This window comes from Helianthus annuus, chromosome 11 (assembly GCF_002127325.2).
Source record: "Helianthus annuus cultivar XRQ/B chromosome 11, HanXRQr2.0-SUNRISE, whole genome shotgun sequence".
Classification (NCBI taxonomy): domain Eukaryota; kingdom Viridiplantae; phylum Streptophyta; class Magnoliopsida; order Asterales; family Asteraceae; genus Helianthus; species Helianthus annuus.
Genome location: NC_035443.2, coordinates 51518198 through 51543418, shown reverse-complemented (window position 1 = coordinate 51543418; position 25221 = coordinate 51518198). Strand labels below are relative to the sequence as shown.

At 37.4% G+C, this 25221-nt stretch overlaps 1 non-coding gene across 1 annotated transcript; it reads left to right on the top strand.

Annotated features, from left to right (window-relative positions):
* The first annotated feature begins 17000 nt into the window (after positions 1-17000).
* On the top strand, positions 17001-17107 carry LOC118484478. Its single transcript, XR_004873589.1, has one exon. It is a non-coding gene; the product is annotated as a small nucleolar RNA R71 (small nucleolar RNA).
* The last annotated feature ends 8114 nt before the right edge of the window (positions 17108-25221 follow it).

Here is a 25221-nt window from a genome sequence, read left to right as displayed (position 1 = left end):
CAAGCACTAAAAAGTAAACAAGATTGCAAGAGTGTTTATCTTCCAAGAAATATTGGAAACCATTGTTACTTCAAGTTGCGAAGCATAAGGAAAGTGAGGTGAATCTCACGCAAGAAGATGAACCAACACTTTTAATGACGATATGTGTTACAAAGAATCAAGTAGAATGGGGACATATAAGTGGAGAGTTACAACATGCAAACATGGCACTTCGAAGTATAAAAAGTCGAGAGAATCATTGGGCATGGAAAGATACTGGCGAAGAAAATGGTGGTCCAAATCAAAGTTATAGGTAGATTGTAAGCAAAGTGTAAGAACCCCTACCCTATGTGCTCTTTCAAACCAAAACATCTACCCAGGTTCTAGGTTCTACTGAATGCGGGTTCTGTGGCGAAGGCGATGAGACTATGACTCATTTGTTGACATCATGTTATGTGGCGGCTAGGACATATATAAATAATGAGTGAACTATCAGAATCAAACTATGAAGCAAAACTATCATTGGCTTGTGCGTCAATCAAATTGAATGTGGAAGTGATCCATAATGCTCCGGAGCATCCCCCTAATCTCTAAATGCTGCTGCCTAAAACCCCCTCCATACTATCCATGCGACAGAATCTGCTCCTCATGAACCATCGCCAGTGTGACGGCTCTGGGCGCCCGGGATGGTCTCGCTGATCTTAGAAGGTGCCCTTGATCGGCCCTGGTTGGGATTGCGCTCGCCTATCATTAGGGCATCCTCCGGTGCCACCCCTTTAGGCCTCAGAACTGGTTGTATCTCTCGCGCCTGCTCGAACTAGGGCGGGTCAGTGGCTGTAACACACTTCATCTGTCGCATATCGCTAAGCCTGTAATCCATCCTTGCAGGTATCTGTCGCATATACGCTGGCGGGTAAACCTGGAACACACCTACACTCTTGGCCAACACTCTAACATAGGTCCCCATACCTTTCCGGGAATCCTCACCTCGCCCGAGATATCGGTCGAATGATGAAGTAGAAACACGGCCAGGTTGGCCTCTCGATCCTGACACAAACAGTACAGTGGGAATTGATCTTGATGTCACTTTCTCGATGCCCATGTATCGAGCAAGTGTTGTGCACACTAAGATCCTATGGATGAAACAGATATATGGATCTCTGATTTGTGAGCCTGGAATGCCAGGTATAAATGCCCCATCACCAATTGTCGTCCAAATGCAGTAAGCTCTGTGGAAGTTACGCACCGGGGCGTCTGAGTATCTGTCCATCCCATCAAACTATCCGTAAATATTTGCTAGGTTGTCTTCTGCAATGAATATAGCCCAAAGTGGACGACGAACTGGGCAACAGACATAACATGTGTATGTTGTCCCAACACAGAACTGACTGTTGACGTGGATATCATACGTGCTGAATAAAACCGGAAGGTGGAGTGAAACTCCAAAGTAGCTCATGAAAGGCTGCGAGCCTCTCATCTAGAAATATCCTCCAATGAGGCGTAATCAAACCTTGTAATCTCTGCTCAACACCCATGAGCCTAATCAATGGCTAATCAATAACCCTAGGCTGAAGGGCTCGCGAGCCCAACAACCTCTGCATCACAGCATACTCCTCGTCGCCTTGATGAAACTGTAACAACGTTTGATCTTCCACCGTTGGAATATCCTCTGGTCGTAGTGCAACCTCTAACTGATCCGGCCCAACCTCGTCTTATACTGAATGATCCTACCCTGCTGATCAGGGACTCCAGGAATTTGTGCTGCCCGTGTAGTAGGACCCTCTGAATAACGGCCCCGCTTGCGGGACCCTTTTGACGAGAATGATCCTAAGTTAAATGTAAACAACGAGTTGACATCACCCGCGCGTTGTGACGGGATGCGGATCATGAAATTCCTTTCTATCATTATATGACATACGTAATTTTCTTTTAGTTTCATGCAGAGACAATATTAGGTATAATCAAGAAAGCATACACATCCAACCAACAATTACATGACATTTTGTAATACATGTGCTAATACATCAAGTATTAGACCATTTAGATATTATTATACATAAACCTTATCAAAGTAGGTTTCTATAAAAGCATCTGATTATTTGATATATACGATGAAGCGTGAAGTGTCGATTGCTCCTTTCTAATATATGCATAAAAGAACATAAGTATTTTGTCTAAATATAAATCAAAGCTTATCAAACAGTGTAGGTGTCAGAACTCACCTTTTGTGATTATGGTGTTGGCAATGACTACATATCTTGGTCTTTGTGTTTTTTAATGTGAACAAACATGTTTTTTTTTACATAAATTGATTTAAAACAGTTTTAGAAATATGTTTAAACTATTTAAAAATATAATAATATTATAAAATGGTATACAAAATCAAAGTAGAAGTTCTACAACCTTTTAAAAAACAATTCAAAAATAGGTAAAAATAGAAGTGTGTTGTAAATTGGATTGCACATATGAAAGAAAGCTTTGGTTTCGTAATTGTCACCATGCTAGTTATTTTCATGTTTGTCTTTTCTTTGACTTTTTTATGAAACACTACCTACTTAAACGATTTGAAAGCTTAACATGCTCAAATCATGAAACCCAAAACATACGTGCTTGGAAAGCCTAATATGCCCAAGTCATGCAACCAAATCAAAATCATGATTCAGTTTTGCTTTTCAAACAATTTACTTTTAGTTTGTTGAAATTAAAACCTTTACTAATAATTAGTGTCGATATACCAATGATTTAACCTGAAAACAATAATTATGAACACCTTCACTTTTAATGGGCTGGTACCATAACATGTAAGCCCAACAAACTTGCAAAAGTTGGGCCATCATGCAAAGCTCCGAACCTGTATAACCATAAGTCCATAAATAAACGGAAAGAGGTTTGTTGAACAAACAGAAAAAAAAATTATGACATAGAGTAAACTCGATCTTCTAGATCGTTTTTTGAGCGTTTCAACGGGTAAGTTTAAACTTTCAGTTTCTTTGATAAAAGTTAAATGTATAAAACATGTAGAAGTTGTATTAAATTTAATAGTACTTTGCATATCTTCACAAATTCGATCATCTGCGGTTTGTTTTATAATTTGTGTTTCAATATTGCAATAATAACAACGATTTGATTATGCGTCGAGTCTTTTTTTTCTTTTTGGCAAGAAGAACTTTTACGACCCTTTTCTTCGTTCTTCTTGAACGGATATTCCCGTTTGTCTAACTTAGTCGATGATAAACACATAATTTTCAGAGACAAATTTGCAGAAATTGGCGATCTAATGATTTGGTGATATTGATTACAATTGAAGCGGAGGCACGTTTAAAAATTGTGAATGTGAATTACATATGTTTGATAAAGGCATGTCGGTTGGGTATATAAATTTGTTGTTTTTTAAGTTTATTAAGGAGAAACGTCTATCCATTGGAGAAAAGATGTACCGGTTCAGGAGAAACTTGTATCCATTTGGGGAAAAGACGTACCGGTTTGGATGGGGTGCATGTAATAGATATTAGAATTCTAGATATTTTTAAAACGTCGGTTGAATGTAGAAGGTGCTCCATGTTGCTAATTGTTATAATGTAAAATGAAAGCATTGTCAGTTGTTAGAATATAAAATATAAAATGAAAGGGTATAGTAAAATGAACTAAAGGATGCAGTGGCGGAGCTAGCCCACTAATTTAGGAGTATTCCATTTTTTTTTATCGTGAATCATACAATAATATAAAAATGATAATCAATAAAGTAAAAAAATCTCTAATATATTTGTTCTCTTTTTTTCATAGCTTGAAATCATTCTATCAGATCGTCGAATTTTACTTTATCAAAAGTTTCTTTTTTTATCGCACAAATCATAGCATTGTTCAAATATTTCGGGCTCATTCAATTGCGTAAATCCGTCTTGACAAACTTAAATTTAGAAAAACATCTTTCAATGGCTGCGGTTGCAACCGGTAAAACCGAAGCTAACTTCACTACCCGATAAACCAAAGGACAAGAACTATGTGTTCCGATTTTCACCATAAGACGAGCAAGATCACTTATTCAGTTATAATATTGTTTTGGTTCTTGGGCTAACTATATCAATTATATTTAGGGTCTCCTTTCAATTATATTATTGTTAATTTTGGCTTATTTTATCATTCGGGCTTAATTATTCTACAAGTTTTCGGGTTGTAATATGTTTGGGCTTATAAAAAAATAGGATTTTAGTAGTACCAAGTATCCTATTTTTTGGTCAGAGATATCGTAGTATTTTTTAGGGGTATCCTTTGTATAAAACCGAAAAAAATCACTACCAATACGGGGTTGAGCCGTAGCCTGTGCTACGGCTCCTAACCTTGTGGTTCCGCACCTGAAAGGATGTAACTTTTAAACAAAATATGAGATATAACCCAAGTTACTAATTGTATAAGGGTATAATTAGGGGGGAGGGGATGGTTATCACTTGCAAAAATTCCATCACTCACAACATTCAATCAAGTTCCGCCATATCATCAACCATTTTTCCATCACTCACAACCTTTTTTAGTGGCAATGGCCTTCACTCACAACACCCAACAATATGCCCTCACACCCCCTCACATCCTTTCCTCCATCACGCGTGAATTTTATCACGCCAATAAACTTCCACGCGTGATAAAATTAGGCGGCAGTGGTTTGTTTCAAAGTTCCACGCATTAAACTCCATCTATCACGCACAAAAAGGTTCCCACCCCCAGTCCCCTTAGAAACCACAGGTTAATAAACAGGCCCGTCCCCAACACGTTTTCCAATGTTACAATATATTTTTTTAAATTTTTTTTATTTTCATTTTTTTCGAAATAAGAAAATGTGTTTTTGGTGTGTTGGGGGCGGTGGTTGCGACTGTATAGCATTTTGTTCGCGTTCGCAACCGAGAAATATTAAAATAAATAAAAATGAAAATTTTGGGGATACCCCTTACGAATTTACATTAATCAGATCGTTCTTGTTCGAATGAAGTGGTTGAAGGCTTGCATTTCTCTTGAGAGATGCAAGTTCAACTCCCACTTGGTGCAGAGTGAGACATTGGTGAGCAATGATAGGAGACCGAGCGAAACCTGGGTTCGATCCTTAAGCCAAACGGGTTTTACCAGTAATTTCACTGTCGTGCCTACGGGCGGGTGGGTTACCAGTATTTCCCCAGAATTGGTGGTGGACTCTGATTACTCTCGGAGTACTCCGTTTGGTCCAGTAGGTGCCCCAAGAGTGCTCGAGATTGATTCTGTTGGTCGTTCAAAAAAAATATAGGTAAAGTTATTTTAGTCAACAAGGCTATATATGATTTCTCGCACTTGGTACCACTTGGGCACAATCACGTAAAAAGTCTATGAAAGGTCACATCCAAATATCTAAATGATATGTGGGATATTTGAAGTTTAACGTCTTTCAGGCATTGCATGTATGATCCTTAGTGTGGTTGGAGTGTTGCCTGCAAGGCGTTAAACTTCAAATATCCCACATATGATTTAGATATTTGGATGTGACCTTTCACAGACTTCTTATGATAGCCATTCGTGATAGCACACCGCTTGTGAATGAGGGGGGACTTTTGATATAAATCATGTGTGGATATAGCATATTCATGTGAGGCCCACCAATAAACTAGAAAAAAAAAACATTTTTTACCTGTATATACGCTAAATCTTTATCCATTTTATACATGACTCAAATTCACATAATTCTAAAAATCCTTTACCCTAATTTGTTTTATAATTTTTGAAAGAGTAAATTATGTTTTTGGCCCCTGTGGTTATATCATTTTTACTATATTAGCACAAAATAAGAATTTTTAACAGATCTGCCCCCATGGTCCCTATAACTAACCATTTTGGCCCCTAAGTCTAACCAAACCCCAACTCTGGTTAATTTCCTTATCACATGGGTTGCACATGATGTCTAAAAAGGTCATTTCTTAGGAAAATAAGAAATGGAACCTTATCCAGTGGAACCATTAAAAAAAGCAGCCTAAACTGATGATGATTAACTCTAAAACACACACAGTAGAAAGAAATTTCTATAGAGAGAAACACACACACATACAAACATATACATATAAACATCGATATATAGATACAGAGCTCCGTTTCAAACTTCAATGGCGGCATCAAACTACCGTTACCTCTTCAACAACCGACAACAACCTATTACCACAGACTCAATCTTCGAGCTCGAAGAATCCGACATCTGGAACGTGATGTCATCGCCGGAGTTTCATAAACCGGTGCCGGTTTCACGGATCTCGAAGAAATCGGCATCTCCGGTGGTTGGAGGAACGGCGTCATCGTGCCGGACTGGTCAAAGATACCGAAGGAAGATCTAAGTCAACATCGGCGGCGAGAAGCCGATTTTGACGAGTTTGAGTACGAAGGTGTCGGAAAAAAGACCATCTTTGTCTGCTCTGAAATTAGGGTTTTGAATGAAAGCTCGAAGAAGATGAATTAAGGAAGAAGATGAAGTGAAAAAAAATGATCTAGGGTTTTATTTATATAGACATATTAGGGGGGAGGTGAAATGACCTTTTTAGACCTCATGTGCAACCCATCTGACCAAGAAATTAACCAGAGTTGCGGTTTAGTTAGACTCAAGGGCCAAAATAGTTAGTTATAGAGACTATGGGGGCACATATGTTAAAAAATCATATTTTTGGAAAATATAGTAAAAGTGATATAACTACAGGGGCCAAAAACGCAATTTACTCTTTTAGAAAAATACCTATGGGGATATAGGGTACTTGAGTACATTTCCGCCCGACTCGTCTAGTTCGTTGGAGCTTTGTGTAACAACTCTCACTAAAATTAATACTTAGTATGATAATTATCCAATAAGGAAACCCTAATTGAGACACCCAAGTGATTCTGCATAAACCCTAAAATTTCCAGATCAATCGAAATCAGGATCAGGGCCCCTAAAACTCAAGGGGGTAAACCCTAGTTAACGATTATCAATAAAACTCGTTGTTAAAATTTCATTCAACATTTCTGTCAACTCAGCAAAGCTAGTCCCGAACCTAGCCACCCTATAAATAGACTGCTTCCCTTACGGACCGTAAGGGATATGGCTTACGGTCCGTAAGCATGTCCAAATTTCGTGTATACCAGACATTGGCACTTGATTTCTGGCTCTGAAACGACGAACAAAGTCGTTATACACATTGAGATAAGATCTATTTATCACAATTAACACACACGGATCACTAATCGACACCGCGAAACAGGGTATTAACTCAATCGCTGCTACGATTCAACGTCCGATCGATTATAACTATCCAACGATTGTTTGAGTGCTGCTCAAATTGAGTTATACTTTGTTATTCATCGTGATTTCGACTTGAATGTTTGAGTGATGTCCGAACTCAGGCTATACTCTGTCATTCGTTGTGAATCCGCTGAATTGTTAAGTATTGCACATGTAAATCGTTGTGAGGGTTTTATCTCGTGATTATCGTTGAAGTTGAATTGAGTTAATACACTAATACGCGTTCCATTGTGTCTAGAAATTAGAATTCGTAAGCAAGGAGCTGCTAGAATACTTAATAGCTAAGTAAACTTAACAGTTAAATAAACTTAGCAGTTAGGTTAGCTGAGTAGATTAATTAATCTATTAACTAAGATTAAGTAAGATTAATTAAGCTAAGCAGGATTAATTAAGCTAAACAGGATTAATTAAGATTAAGCAAGATTAATTAAGCCAAGTAAGATTAATTAATCAGCTAAGTAAGATTTATGAAAAACCTAAATAAATAAATATATATATATATATATATATATATAATAGATAATATCAAAGGAAGGTACTAGGAAGGTGTAAGAAGATAGATATCTGTGGATAGGAAGCTTCCTAGAAAATGCATAAGTAACTTCCTAGAAAAGCTATAGGAAATTTCCTAGAAATACAAGGGAAACTTCCTAGAAATTTCCTATTTCCTACCTATAAATAGGAAGCTTAGGATTCATTTTTCTTTGCTCATTTCTTTTCTTCTTCTCTCTATACGTTGGTGTTCTAACCAATAATCACCGATGCGATGTTCTGTCCGATCAATTCAGGAACCAACTAACGGATGCCAAAGTGCTATACTTTGAGAGTTCGTTAAACGGATGCCAAAGTACTATACTTTGAGAGTTCGTTAAACGGATGCCAAAGTACTATACTTTGAGAGTTCGTTAAACGGATGCCAAAGTGCTATACTTTGTGATTTCGGTAAACGGAATCCAAAGTGTTATAATTTGTGAGATTCGAAGGACTACCGTTAAGGTTTGATTTGGGTTTTACACAAATACGTATTCCATTCTGTTAAACTATATGTTTAACTACCAAAAATACTCCCAACTACACACTCACAATCAAACAAACTATTAAATCATCAGAAGATCCAGAATAATAAAGTGCATGCTTAATTATCGGAAGAAGTAGAATCAAGAAGCTTGTTAACTCAATCTTGCATGCTTATAAAGTGAGTCATTCTCTTTTTATCAAATATGTTTTACAAAACTCCAAACTATTTTAAAAGTTATAATTACAGGGATTAAGTCTTTGTAATCACCAAATTACAGCTGGTATGTGGGGTTTTGTATACATTACATGTTAATCCATTACCATTGGACAACGAGATAGCCAAGGGGTGATATGACCATAGTCACAGACCCTATTGGACAACGAGATAGCCAATAGGTAGTCGAGTGACAAATACCATGGGTAGTTGGTTTGATATCAGAAACATTGTAATCGCTCTTAGTACTGTAAATTATAACAAATCTGTTTTGTATAAAACCTGAATGAACTCACTCAGTATTTCCTGCTGACAAAACCTTTTTAAAACGCGTTTCAGGTAATTACAGTAGATTGGAGTAAGGATTGGATCCAGCACTAAAGGACTTCAAGAAGTAGCTTATTTTATTAATTAAATCAACTTAAGAAATATTGTTTTTGGGTTTATCCCGTATTAAAAGCTACCTTTGTAAAACATGGAATTTATTCCATCTATTTAAATGAAATCCGGTGTTTCTAAACTCTGATATTTTTCCTAACTCACGGTCCTGATGAAATTTCCGCTGCAATGTTTTTAAAAAATAATCACCGGTACCACTTGACTGCTCGCGGCTTCTGATTCCGGCCAGGATGGGGTCGGGGGTCGTGACAGAAGGTGGTATCAGAGCCACTGCTTTAAGCCTATAAGTGTTGTGTTAATAATACTTAAGCTTAAATAAAAAGAGTTAGGAGATTACTATTAAATCGTAGCACAGCTGATAGCAGTTAGACTTGAACATAAGAAAAGATGCCTTAGTATAAGCTAAGCCACTTGTTTACGCAATTAGGTGTTATAATAATACCTAAGTTTAAACAGAGAATTAGAAACTTAATATTATCTGATAGCACTCCGGATGATATTTAGACTTGAACTTAAGAATTTTGCCTTAAAATAAACTTTAAGGTAAATTACTTATATAAGTATAATGTAATGGATATTGGTATTCCATAAGAATGACGATTAGCAGGCAATAACACTTAATTGCTTCTTGCTTATTGATATTATTTGGTCTAGAATAAGATATGTTATGGGAATACAAATTTCCTTAATTCTGGATAAAAGCCCTAATAAAAGAGGCACTTTTAAAAATCTTGAAAAGATACTATTTATGGGAAATAGAAAAATTTTCTCCGACAAAACTGGGTATGGTGTAGCAGACTCTCCAGCTTTTCCGGATATACTAAGGTTACCTCTCCGGCGTGAACCGGATAAGCCGAGGTAAATGATATGTCAAATCAGTGACAAGATTTCCCTAAAATAATATCATGACCTGATATCTGACTTGTTTTTGGAAATATAAATCTGTTAAATACATTGGCCTTATAGAGGGTATGTATATTACAGCATATGAAATATATAATTATATAGATATATATATATATCTATAAGAAATTCCAAAAGTCACTTAAAAATAAAACACAAACATCTGTGTCAATAATAATTTTAGATTTCTTTATCAGAAATCTCTTGCATATATCTTTAATTCCAATATCAAACATTATTTCGTTTGATCATCTACCTCGTAACTCGAGCGTCAACATAAACAGTGGAAACTCTATAAGTTGGAACACCATAAAAAATATAAGAATTTCCAATACATTACCATAAACTATTAACGCAAGTAAGAAGCATGTAAAGTTGTGCTAATGCACAAGAAAACACATGAAACTTAAATTATATGTCCACAGACATCGAAGTTTATCACACACGACTTCCAAGGCAAGACCTTTGAAAAATATAAATTAGGCACGATGACACCAATACTAATTCCGTCAGTAGAAGTACTACTAATCAAAAAGCGGCACTTTGCCACATGATCTTACAAAAGATCTAAATCTCACTGAGGTACGTTAGAACAAGAATCCAATCTGAGTCATAATTATTAGCACTGCAAAAGAATCACATACCTTCACAAATCCCCTATTTCATTTTATTCGACATTCCCTGGTAATGTCACTTAACAACAGTTATCACACGAAAGTCCAGATAAAGTTCTTATATTTCTTTCAAATTCTGACCTCTGTGAATAGACTTTGGCATTGCTACTTCCCCTAATGGTCATCATACCATAAGGATTTCTTTTCATAGTAGCAAATATTGATCCATTTCATTTCTTGGTAAATCCACACGATACACATGCACTCTTTGTTGCGCATTCGGTTCATTTGAGGTATAAGACCCTAGGAGGGCATCATTCCAATTTGTTATTTTATCAAAAGTTCAAATCTCGTTTCGCTATACTCGATCTTTGCATTGTAAACCGCGTTTTTACAAAGCGGTGACTCTTTAATATCGAATCAATAAATTTCTTGAAAAACTCGATTTTCATTTGAAGGGTATACATGGTTTCTGTTGTGATCATGACCAAACTTCCTTATTAAAACTCGTTTTATTCAAACCAAGTTAACTTGCTCGCAATACGTATTCAATTCAAAGTCCCATATGATATTTTTAAGCCATCATATTCAAATTCAAAATAATCCCAACAAGCACTTCGATTCTCGTGAACTATGACATGCTTTCTTGGCCTTCGACTTCACTAAATTATTTCTTTGATTACGATCACCTTGTGGTGACATTTTAACAAAATTTGAAAATTGCGCTAATCTCGTTTAAATTTATGACTAGTTATTTATTTTTTTTATTTATAATAAAATATTAATAATAGTAGGTGTTAATATTATTTTTAGGTATTAAGGTTATTATCAAGACAGGTATTGGATAGCGTAGCCTTAGTTAGGCATGGACTGATCACCTATGCTTAAACAAGGCAGCACTAACCAATATCCAACCATGATAATAACTATTTAAGGTATATAAATTAAGTCATCATACTTATTTAGTAAATTTCAATTATATATAAAAATATTTTTATATTATGGAAATATATATACTTTGTACTGTAAAGAGAAAACATATTTTCATAAAACAATTAAAGGGACAAATAAAATTATCTAAATAATTGTCTAAGTATTCATGAACAAGACATATTATAAATAAATATTCATCTTAAATAATATTTCACAACTATTAAATACTTATAGAAATATTCTTTTATAATAATAATATATATATATATATATGTTAAAATATCAAATGTTATTTACGCAAGCCGATATTTAAGTATGCTTGATATTAAAATAAACATTTATTATTTTACTTTTATGATTTAAAATACCCTATTATAAAATCTTATAGTTAAACATACTTGATTTTAAAAATGATAGTCGTGAGTTCTACGATATTGAGTAAACCTATTTATAAAACATATATCATTATTTTGTCAAAATTACCACGGGTTTTGATATTTTAAACCTATCTATCTATATTTATTATTCTACTTTATGATAACATAAAAGGAAAAGGTATTTAATAAATCAAAATATCACCTATTCATGCGTGTCAGTGTGTATATATTTTTGATATATATTTAAGCCCTTTTTACACTTTTAGCCAAGTTTTAAATTTATAAAACACGATATTCACTAACACTAAACACACATATGGGCAAGTGCACCCATCGTGGACGTAGTATAGTGTTGGTAAGATACCGAGGTCGTCCAAGGACACAAGAGCTTTTAATACCGGTTTATCCTCAACGTCTAATCAAATCAAAAAGGTTAGAAAAATGTTTTAAACTAAGAAAAATAAAAACTAACTAAATGCTGAAAATAAAAATAAAATAAAAACAGATAGACAAGATGAATCACTTGGATCCGACACGTGTATTAGTATAACCTTTGATTATTTTCGCACTTCTGCACTTGTTTAAGGGATTATCTTAGTTATTGTAGTAGGCCCCTCTTTTGAAGGCGACGTTACCCTCAACCCAGTAGTTTGAGTCAGCAAGGATACAATCCTAAAGGGTCGGATTATTGAAAGATAATGAATTAAGTTATTAATGCAAATTGTGGTAGGCCCCGCTTTTGGCGGTGACGTTACCCTCGGCTAAGTAGTCTGAGTCAGCAGGGATACAGTCCTAAATAGCCGGGTTATAGTATTAATAGTAGTTAACTTATGAGGGGGTCAAAGAGTTTGGATCCCCGCCATCCAATACCTATGGGCATTGAAGGAGATCCTACTAAATTTGACCTAGGTCCCAAGCAGGACCTCTAAACGCTGAACAAGGGCAAGACCCTTACCAAACCGTTCCCTTAACCCCCGACCAGGTAGCCAACATACCTCCATATAGACCGTGGAGATATGAATGGTGAAAATCTTTTATTTTATATAGACAGTAAAATAATGCCAAGACACCACGGACAAACGATAAGGAAAGATCACCTTCAACATAAGTAACTAGTTATTAAAGTCATTAATACAAAACCAAATAAAAAGTGCAAAAGATTAAAAATAAAAAGTATTATACTAAACATTTGTCTTCACCAAGTGATGTAAGAGACTTAGGCAAACATGGCCTTGATTGTCAAGAACTCTTACGATCAATCTTGGATCCCGAGACGACTCACACACTCTACGATGGACAATGGATGATGGTGGTGGATGATGGTGTTATGGTGGTGTTATGGTGGTGGTGGGTGGTGGATGAGGTGTGAGAGAGGTGGTGTGCCAAGGGATCAGGGAGAATGAAGCCAAGCTCCTCTATTTATAGGCTGAACAGAAGGCTGGACACGGCCCCGTGCCCGCCTGACACTCTCTCTCCTCATTAATTGTAATTGCGAATTACAATTAATGCGCCTGCTGTACTTTCACCACACCCCCGTGCCCGCTGGACACGGCCCCGTGGTGGGCAATGGAAGCTTCTACTGGTTTGTCTTTTCTGCTGCTTCCTGGGCACGCCCCCGTGTTCGCTGGACACGGGGCGTGTTCAGACTCTGTTTCTTCTCTTTTGCCTTGGGAGATGCCGTTGAGGGTCCGGGCAGTCCACTTTTGTTCCTTTTCTTGTATTTTATGGTAGAATAAGTTGTCTTTTTGCTTCTTTTGTGATTTTGAGCTCATTTCATCCTGAAAATACAAAAGGAAGACAAAAACACTCTTTTTCCAACATTAGTACTTAAAAAGGGTTAGTTTTATGCCTTAATTGATGTGATTTATATGTTGCATTTTACACACATCAAATACCCCCACACTTGAACTTTTGCTTGTCCTCAAGCAAAACTCTTTAAATGTGGCTTACACTCCCAAATGGAATGGGTAGAAGAGAAGTTTTTTAGCTTGTCCTAGAGTGTCGGGAATCCAAGGTTTTTATAGGTTTTATTTTTATTTATTTACAATCCTATTCGTTATGATTTATTTTGAACTTTTCATAAGATGAATTACTTATTTGGGCATAGCATGCCTTATTAAAATTCCATTTATATGCAAGTTCACATACCTCACGGGAGATCACTCAACACTCGGCCGAAGGTGTATATTTTAGTGAATCACTCGAGAGCGGCACGGAACTTACGTCTTCCATAGGCTTGCCAAGCAATCAATCCTCCTCCTTTTTAACTTTTTACCTTTGTAAATATCAAGAGGACTTTTTGGGTGAAGGCTTGGGTTTAAAGGTGGGTGGTTGGTTAGTGGTTAGTAAAAAGGGCGAAAATCGTAACAAGCGTCGGTTTTTGTGAAGTACCTTGTTTTTAGTGACTTTTTATTTTGAAGTATTTCTCCAAACAAGCTTTTATAGCTTTTGTTTGTTTTTTACTTCATCATTTTTTTTTTTGATCGTCACATAAAAAAAAATGAGTTTACGAAAAAGCGAACTTGTTACTAAAATAAAATAAAAAAAGGTTTTTGGTGGGTAAAAAGGGTTTTGGGTAATGAAATGAAAGGTTTAGGCTCAAAGGGGCTATCTAGGGGGATTTTGGGTAGGTAAAAAAAAATGAAAAATAATGGTTTTGAAAGAAAAATGGTTAGTCCTAATGCCTCCATCATTTACTTACTTGGGTTTAAGTTGGTAAGGACCGGGAATGTATCGTCGTGGCAAGTTCTAGATTTGTAAGGACCGAGCGGCTATTCACACAAGAAACGAAAAATGAGCATTTAATCTAAATATGTGTATTTTGTGCTCAATAAAGGCTCAAAACTCACTTTTGTGGGAATGGGTTTTTTATGTGACCAAGCATATATAATCGAATTTTAAACTAGACTTGTTATGCCGTTTCATAATTTTCTTATGTTGGTTCCTTTTTTATATCACGACGCTATCGGTTGTAAACTTGTAAAAATATAACCTTTTTAGAACTTGTTATTCCCAACTTAAACTAAGACAAGTAAATAAAAAAAATGAAAAAGTTTTTGAAAAAATTTGGGGTGTTTAGCGGTTCCAATAGAGTTTTGTGTAAGGCTTGTGTTTAGGATTTTGCAAAATTTCAAGGTTTTAGCATCCCCCCCACACTTAAATTACACATTGTCCTCAATGTGTCCAAAAATAAAGTTTTTTGGTTGATTAGAATGTATAAAAGTGTGTTAAAAAGCAAAGATTTATGTTACTGGCATCCTGGACACGGCCCCGTGTTCACCGGGCACGGCCCCGTGGTCAAGTGCCAGTAACAAAAATTACAGAATTGAAACAGAAGCCTGGACACGGGGGCGTGTCCGCTGAACACGGCCCGTGTCCAGTTACCTGAACTGGGTGATTTTCTGCAGGGGCTCAGCACGGGGCCGTGTTGGTTGGGCACGGCCCGTGTTGAGCCTTCTGTGATGGAGATTTTTGTCGGGTTGCTCTGTTCTTCGTGCATGGTTCCATTTTTCTCGTTCCCTTTTTCATCCATTACCACCATGAGTGTGTTTTATTCTGCAAAAACTAAAAGATTAAACTAAACTAAGGATAGATCCGCGGAATGCCTCCGTGGTGTGCCACGTTTATAAGGGTCCTTGGCTAGACCCGATTCCCGGTTATATATCTTCTGAGTGGAGTGCCTTGCTTCCCAAGTTACACCGTCGGAGAGCGGCATCCAAGCTTGAATCAATAACCTTCATGTAATTGACTGGGTCGTCGTCCTCTATTTTCTTCCCAACTCCGAACTTCACCTCATCGTCCCCATACCTCAAAGTCAGTGTCCCGTCATTCATGTCTACCACTGCTTGTGCTGTGGCAAGGAAGGGTCTCCCTAGGATAAGGGGGACCTCGGTGTCTTCCTCCATGTCGAGTATGACAAAGTCAACTGGATAAACGAATCTGCTTACCCTTACCAAGACATTCTCGATGACACCTTGTGGGAACTTGACTGGTCGATCAGCGAGTTGTATGCTTATTTTTGTAGGGCTCGTGGTTACCAAGCCAAGCCTTTTGAACATCGATGAGGGCATGAGGTTAATGCTAGCCCCTAAGTCGGCCAAGGCATTGCGAACGGGTGATTCCCCTATTGAGCATGGAATCGTGAAACTTCCGGGATCGATTTTCTTTTGGGGTAGTTTATTGAGTACGAGGGCAGAGCATTCTTCGCCTAAATTAACTAATTGCAAATTTTCAATTTTCTTTTTATGTGTAAGGAAGTCCCTCATAAATTTAGAGTATTTGGGCATTTGGGTTAGGACTTCGATAAAAGGAATATTGACATGCAATTGTTTTAACAGACTTTCGAATTTTGCGAATTGCTCATTGGTCTTTTGACGAATTAACCTACCGGGGTACGGAACTCGAGGAGCCTTGGTAGGCTCTGGTGATGGGGGAGAGTTCTTTTCCTGCAGATGTGTTGGCATTGTTTCTTCCGTTGGTGGAGGTACTTCTGCAGGCCCCACGGTGCGTTTCTTAGTGTGATGAGGTGAACTTGCGCCTTTGGGTTTGTTTCGGTATTGCTAGGTAATGCGCCTTGCGGTCTCTCGGAAAAATTTTGTGCTAGTTGATTTATTTGTTTTTCTATGTTTTGAATGCTAGCTTGTTGATTCCTAAAATTAGATTCTAATTGTAGAAATCTTTCCGAGTTTTTCTTATCAGTTTCGGAGACAAGGCGAGATATAGTATCTTCGAGCCTTTCTCGTCCACCTTGTTGTTGAGTGAAATTTTGTGACTCATTTCTTGATTGCTGAAAGTTTGTTCGTTGGGTTTGTTGGTTACTACTATTGCCGGTTTCCCTCCAACCAAGGTTTGGGTGGTTTCGCCATCCTTGGTTGTAAGTTCCCGTTGGAGGACCCGACGGCCTAGGTCTATTATCAATGTAGTTTACCATTTCTTGTTGATCGTCCGTTTCTTTCATGCAACTCCAATTTTCATGTGACCCACCACACCCTTCACAAGCCATAACCGAGACTGTTTTTGTCATTTCTAATTTTTTTATTTTTGAAGAAAGGGCCTCGATTTGGGCTTGTAAAGAGGTGCTTTCGTCGACCTTATGGGCGCCCGGGGCGATAGACTTATTTCCCCGGGGAGTGTGCCATTGAAAATTGGTTTGAGCAATTTCCTCAATCTGATTATATATTTCGTGTGGGCGTCGATTACCTAAAAGTCCCCCGGAGCTAGAATCAAGTGTCTGCCTAGTGTGTGGCAACAATCCATTATAGAAAGTGGATACTTGTTGCCATATTGCGAGGCCGTGATGGGGACACTTGCGTAATAGCTCCTTGAACCTTTCCCATGTTTCATATAAGGATTCCCCGTCCTCTTGTGAGTATGTATTAATTTCAGCCATTAATTTAGCAGTTTTAAAAGGAGGGAAATACTTATATAGAAACTTTTGGGCTAGTTCAACCCAGGTGTTTACCGATCCAGCTGGGAGGGTGTTGAGCCAAGCTTTCGCTCGGTCTTTTAGTGAGAATGGAAACATACGGAGGCGGATGGCGTCGTTTGATGCCCCATTGATCCGAAAGGTATCACATATTTCTAAGAAATTAGTTATATGTAGATGAGGATCCTCGTCCGCAAGCCCGTGGAAGGTTGCGGAGTTTTGGAGCATTTGTATCAAATGCGGTCGAAGTTCGAAGTTATTGGCTTCGACATTCGGAGCATTGATAGCGGCGCCTAGATTACCTACGGTGGGCCGTAGATAATCCATAAGGGTACGTTGGTCCGCCATTGGGGGTGGATCACCCGAAACCTTCTCTTGGTTTTTGGCTTTTAACCTTTTTCTGAGAAAGCGTTCGGGTTCTTCTAGAGGTTCCTTTATGTCTTTATTGGAACTGGAGCTCATACACTACGTGAGGATGGCGTCGGGTTCCAAGTCCTGCAATAAAAACAGAAAAGAATGTTGGTCAGAAGGTTCACCACGGCCCCGTGTTGAGCGAACACGGCCCCGTGGTCGGAATTACAGTGATTGTTTTTCAGATCCCAGTTACTGGAAGTTGGACACGGCCCCGTGTTGCACCGGCACGGCCCCGTGGTCAGCCTTCTGTAACTTGAAAAACAAAAACTGCCAGTAACGTTGCTGAGCACGGCCCGTGTCCGACCAGGCACGGCCCCGTGCTGAGCTCTGCAGAAGCTGAAAATCTAAGAAAAAATCCTAAAAAATTAAAGAAAAATAAAAATATGATTAGGCCGTTGATTCCTAACTTTCTTAAAATCCTTGTGTCCCCGGCAACGGCGCCAAAAACTTGATGCGTGTCAGTGTGTATATATTTTTGATATATATTTAAGCCCTTTTTACACTTTTAGCCAAGTTTTAAATTTATAAAACACGATATTCACTAACACTAAACACACATATGGGCAAGTGCACCCATCGTGGACGTAGTATAGTGTTGGTAAGATACCGAGGTCGTCCAAGGACACAAGAGCTTTTAATACCGGTTTATCCTCAACGTCTAATCAAATCAAAAAGGTTAGAAAAATGTTTTAAACTAAGAAAAATAAAAACTAACTAAATGCTGAAAATAAAAATAAAATAAAAACAGATAGACAAGATGAATCACTTGGATCCGACACGTGTATTAGTATAACCTTTGATTATTTTCGCACTTTTGCACTTGTTTAAGAGATTATCTTAGTTATTGTAGTAGGCCCCTCTTTTGAAGGCGACGTTACCCTCAACCCAGTAGTTTGAGTCAGCAAGGATACAATCCTAAAGGGTCGGATTATTGAAAGATAATGAATTAAGTTATTAATGCAAATTGTGGTAGGCCCCGCTTTTGGCGGTGACGTTACCCTCGGCTAAGTAGTCTGAGTCAGCAGGGATACAATCCTAAATAGCCGGGTTATAGTATTAATAGTAGTTAACTTATGAGGGGGTCAAAGAGTTTGGATCCCCGCCATCCAATACCTATGGGCACTGAAGGAGATCCTACTAAATTTGACCCAGGTCCCAAGCAGGACCTCTAAACGCTGAACAAGGGCAAGACCCTTACCAAACCGTTCCCTTAACCCCCGACCAGGTAGCCAACATACCTCCATATAGACCGTGGAGATATGAATGGTGAAAATCTTTTATTTTATATAGACAGTAAAATAATGCCAAGACACCACGGACAAACGATAAGGAAAGATCACCTTCAACATAAGTAACTAGTTATTAAAGTCATTAATACAAAACCAAATAAAAAGTGCAAAAGATTAAAAATAAAAAGTATTATACTAAACATTTGTCTTCACCAAGTGATGTAAGAGACTTAGGCAAACATGGCCTTGATTGTCAAGAACTCTTACGATCAATCTTGGATCCCGAGACGACTCACACACTCTACGATGGACAATGGATGATGGTGGTGGATGATGGTGTTATGGTGGTGGTGGGTGGTGGATGAGGTGTGAGAGAGGTGGTGTGCCAAGGGATCAGGGAGAATGAAGCCAAGCTCCTCTATTTATAGGCTGAACAGAAGGCTGGACACGGCCCCGTGTCCGCTGGACACGGCCCCGTGCCCGCCTGACACTCTCTCTCCTCATTAATTGTAATTGCGAATTACAATTAATGCGCCTGCTGTACTTTCACCACGCCCCCGTGCCCGCTGGACACGGCCCCGTGGTGGGCAATGGAAGCTTCTACTGGTTTGTCTTTTCTGCTGCTTCCTGGGCACGCCCCCGTGTTCGCTGGACACGGGGCGTGTTCAGACTCTGTTTCTTCTCTTTTGCCTTGGGAGATGCCGTTGAGGGTCCGGGCAGTCCACTTTTGTTCCTTTTCTTGTATTTTATGGTAGAATAAGTTGTCTTTTTGCTTCTTTTGTGATTTTGAGCTCATTTCATCCTGAAAATACAAAAGGAAGACAAAAACACTCTTTTTCCAACATTAGTACTTAAAAAGGGTTAGTTTTATGCCTTAATTGATGTGATTTATATGTTGCATTTTACACACATCACCTATCTTTAATCAAACATTTTGATTAAAATCATCTGAATACAATTATGTATTAAGAAAAAAAAAATACACTAACTTTATTGTCTTTTCATGTATTCTTACAAATCACCCATCTCAGCACATTGATTTTCTCATATCATAATTCAATATTTGACAAAACATTTTCATGTTTTCATTTCATTTTGAACCGGTCAATCTTAAGTCTTCCTTAGGTACCAATCAAAGTAAGTTTTCTTCTGACAAAGAATTTTACTAATTCCAAAAAAAAAAAAAAAAAGAGTTCTTCACATTCATTTTAAAAAAATCTATTGATCATATATCTTTTGGCTTGAACATAATCACCTTGGAAACTATATCATTTCATCGGAATATCTCATCTTTTGAAATATCCAGATTCGCTTCTTTGAAACTCTCAGTTAATTTCGAAAACGGTGAATTTATTCGGTCACCATAATTATTGAGTTCTTTCAATCATAACAATACCTTGCAGTATCCATATAAATTTATAGCCTGTGCTAATAATAAACCCTCTTCAAACGTCATTCGTTTGATTTGTTATATTCTTGGTACAATTATGTACTCAGATTACGATACACTAAATTCTATTGTCCAGTATTATTTAAATAAATGATATTAATTTTCGGATAATCATTAAACAAATCATTTTCCATACTTCCATTCACAAATAGATATTTATCTATTCGGAATCTCCCTCAATTGATCAAAGTAAGTTCATTCGGATATTGAATCCAATTGTTTCTATAAATCATTTTTACTTTCAAAATTCATACCCCTCAAAATATCTTTTGATTCCATTCCACGATACATTGTTTCTCTTAATTAGAGAAGAAACATAACCCTAAGAAAATATCATAGTCCAAATCTTGAGGACGAGATTTTTATTAAGGTGGGGAGGATGTAACAACTCTCACTAAAATTAATACTTAGACCGCCCGTAGTGGGGCGTTTTTTTAAAAAAATTTTGCCCGAAAACGCCCTATAACGCCCAACCCCCCATTACAGGGGGCGTTTTGGGGCGTGATTTTCGAAAAAAAAAGTCCCCCGGCGTTTTAAATATAACGCTTAAAATGAGATGGGGGCCACTTTTTGACCGTTCCCCAACGGTAACATTCTTTATTTATTTATTTTTTTTTTAATTTAAAATATTCCCACTATAAGTATATACCCCACATTCACACCTTTTTTTATAAAAAAAATTCACTTTCTCTCCCACTTTCTTCTAATTTCTATAAAAAAACCCACTTTCTTCTAATTTTTATACAATCATGCATCCATACCGCCCTCCTTTTGGTGTCCCCGCTAGACCCGCAAACCCGAACATAACCCAACCGCAAACCCCGTACAACCTTCAAGACATGGACCCAAGCTTTCTAACTTACGCGGCTTACTTGAGTGGCGCCCCTCCGTTTGTTCCTCCCACTTTCGGCTATGGTCAAGCCGGCGGGTCTCAACCGTCACAACCCGAAGCCGAACCCGATGTGGAAGTCGTACCGGAGACGCAACCCGAACCGGTGCAAGAAACATCGAAACGCGGCAAAAGGTCGCATAAGAAGAAGGATAAGGACGCACCGCGGTGTACAAAAAATATCATTAAATGGACGAAGGAAGAGGAATACGCGTTGACTCGGGCGTTTGTCGACATTTCGGAGGACGAAGAGACCGGTAACTATTTTATATAAATATTATTTTACTTATTTTGTTACTTTATTTTTTAACAAACAACTTATTTTTTTTTTTATTTTTGTAGCAAACTTTCAAACGGGCCCGGTTTTTTGGGATAGGGTTCGTGCACTCTTCTTTAGCACGTGGGGTCAAGGCGAACATCGGGACAATGACTCCATTTCTAGCAAATGGACCGACATCAACAACAAGTGTCATGGGTTCAAAGAAGTCTTCCAACGTAACTACGATAATCGGCCGAGCGGTGAAGGTGACGTTGGGGTTTTAACGAAGAGTTTGGAGGAGTACGAGAGGACAAAATGCCCTTTCACGTACTATAAGTGTTGGGAGCTACTACGAAAAAGTCCAAAGTGGGCGGTAGTTAATCCAATGACGTCTAGTAGTAGATTTCGGGCTAAAAGGTCAAAAACATCATCCTCCGTTGACCCGTCAACTCCGACACTGGATGCCCGCAATGTTGATTTAAATGAGGTGGTGGACGTTGATGAGGGAATTCAAGAAGAGTTGGTCCGACCCACCGGTAGAAGAAAGGGAACCGGGAAAAAAACGGTCGAGTCGTCTTCCGATCTCGAGTTAAAGGATGATTTCGAGGAGATGAACCGTCGTCTCCAAGACATTCGCGACCTCGGCCACCAACGTTATGAGATTATGAAGGAACGAGTGGCCGAAACCAAAAAATTTAACGAGATGCAAGAGGCGAGGCAAATGGAAAAGGACATCGAGTTTTTGTCCAAACCTATCGACCACCTACAAGGCGATGCGTTGATCCTTGCGCAAATGCGTCGCCAAAAAATTAGAGAAAAATATGGACTCTAGATCATGTTATTTTTTTCTGTTTTTTATTTTTTTCTGTTTTTTTTATTTTCTGTTTTTCAGCTTTTTTTCTGTTTTTTTTTTTTATTTTCGGTTTTTTTTCAGTTTTTTTTATTTTTATTTCAAGTAATGTAATTTTATTTTTAAATTAATGAAGTTTTTTTTATGTTTTAAATTAAAAAAAATAATTGTGAAATGATTGTAAAATGATTGAATGGGGGTTATTGGCATAATGCCCCACTACACCACTTTTGCTATAATACCCCCTTGCTGACTAGGACGCCACGTGTCGTATAATGCCCCATGGTGGGGGCATTATAACCTTCTACCACTACACATGGTCTTAGTATGATAATTATCCAATAAGGAAACCCTAATTGAGACACCCAAGTGATTCTACATAAACCCTAAAATTTCCAAATCAATCGAAATCAGGATCAAGGCCCCTAAAACTCAAGGGGGGTAAACCCTAGTTAACGATTATCAATAAAACTCGTTATTAAAATTTCATTCGACATTTCTGTCAACTCAGCAAAGCTAGTCCCGAACCTAGCCACCCTATAAATAGACTGCTTCCCTTACGGACCGTAAGGGATATGGCTTACGGTCCGTAAGCATGTCCAAATTTCGTGTATAAATAGTAGACATTGGCACTTGATTTCTGGCTCTGAAACGACGAACAAAGTCGTTATACACATTGAGATAAGCTCTATTTATCACAATTAACACACACGGATCACTAATCGACACCGCGAAACAGGGTATTAACTCAATCGCTGCTACGATTCAACGTCCGATTGATTATAGCTATCCAACGATTGTTTGAGTGCTGCTCAAGTTGAGTTATACTTTGTTATTCATCGTGATTTCGACTTGAATGTTTGAGTGCTGTCCGAACTCGGGCTATACTCTGTCATTCGTTGTGAATCCGCTGAATTGTTAAGTATTGCACTTGTAAATCGTTGTGAGGGTTTTATCTCGTGATTATCGTTAAAGTTGAATTGAGTTAATACACTAATACGCGTTCCATTGTGTCTAGAAATTAGAATTCGTAAGCAAGGAGCTGCTAGAATACTTAATAGCTAAGTAAACTTAACAGTTAAATAAACTTAGCAGTTAGGTTAGCTGAGTAGATTAATTAATCTATTAATTAAGATTAAGTAAGATTAATTAAGCTAAGCAGGATTAATTAAGCTAAACAGGATTAATTAAGATTAAGCAAGATTAATTAAGCCAAGTAAGATTAATTAATCAGCTAAGTAAGATTTATGAAAAACCTAAATAAATAAATATATATATATATAAAATAGATAATATCAAAGGAAGGTACTAGGAAGGTGTAAGAAGATAGATATCTGTGGATAGGAAGCTTCCTATTAAGATTAAGCAAGATTAATTAAGCCAAGTAAGATTAATTAATCAGCTAAGTAAGATTTATGAAAAACCTAAATAAATAAATATATATATATAAAATAGATAATATCAAAGGAAGGTACTAGGAAGGTGTAAGAAGATAGATATCTGTGGATAGGAAGCTTCCTAGAAAATGCATAAGTAACTTCCTAGAAAAGTTATAGGAAATTTCCTAGAAATACAAGGGAAACTTCCTAGAAATTTCCTATTTCCTACCTATAAATAGGAAGCTTAGGATTCATTTTTCTTTGCTCATTTCTTTTCTTCTTCTCTCTATACGTTGGTGTTCTAACCAATAATCACCGATGCGATGTTCTGTCCGATCGATTCAGGAACCAACTAACGGATGCCAAAGTGCTATACTTTGAGAGTTCGTTAAACGGATGCCAAAGTACTATACTTTGAGAGTTCGTTAAACGGATGCCAAAGTACTATACTTTGAGAGTTCGTTAAACGGATGCCAAAGTGCTATACTTTGTGATTTCGGTAAACGGAATCCAAAGTGTTATAATTTGTGAAATTCGTTAAGGTTCGAATCTCGTGACTACCGTTAAGGTTTGATTTGGGTTTTACACAAATACGTATTCCATTCTGTTAAACTATATGTTTAACTACCAAAAATACTCCCAACTACACACTCACAATCAAACAAACTATTAAATCATCAGAAGATCCAGAATAATAAAGTGCATGCTTAATTATCGGAAGAAGTAGAATCAAGAAGCTTGTTAACTCAATCTTGCATGCTTATAAAGTGAGTCATTCTCTTTTTATCAAATATGTTTTACAAAACTCCAAACTATTTTAAAAGTTATAATTACAGGGATTAAGTCTTTGTAATCACCAAATTACAGCTGGTATGTGGGGTTTTGTATACATTACATGTTAATCCATCACCATTGGACAACGAGATAGCCAAGGGGTGATATGACCATAGTCACAGACCCTATTGGACAACGAGATAGCCAATAGGTAGTCGAGTGACAAATACCATGGGTAGTTGGTTTGATATCAGAAACATTGTAATCCCTCTTACTACTGTAAATTATAACAAATCTGTTTTGTATAAAACCTGAATGAACTCACTCAGTATTTCCCGCTGACAAAACCTTTTTAAAACGCGTTTCAGGTAATTACAGTAGATTGGAGTAAGGATTGGATCCAGCACTAAAGGACTTCAAGAAGTGTCTTATTTTATTAATTAAATCAACTTAAGAAATATTGTTTTTGGGTTTATCCCGTATTAAAAGCTACCTTTGTAAAACATGGAATTTATTCCATCTATTTAAATAAAATCCGGTGTTTCTAAACTCTGATATTTTTCCTAACTCACGGTCCTGATGAAATTTCCGCTGCAATGTTTTTCAAAAATAATCACCGGTACCACTTGACTGCTCGCGGCTTCCGATTCCGGCCAGGATGGGGTCAGGGGTCGTGACACTTTGGAATTTTTTAAAAGAGTAAACTGCCATTTTGATCCCTGTGGTTTGGGCACTTTTGCCATTTTAGTACAAATCTCAACTTTTTAAATCTGAGTCCCTATGGTTTGCATTTTGTTGCCATTTTAGTCCAAATCTCAAAAACTATCATTTTTTACTGTT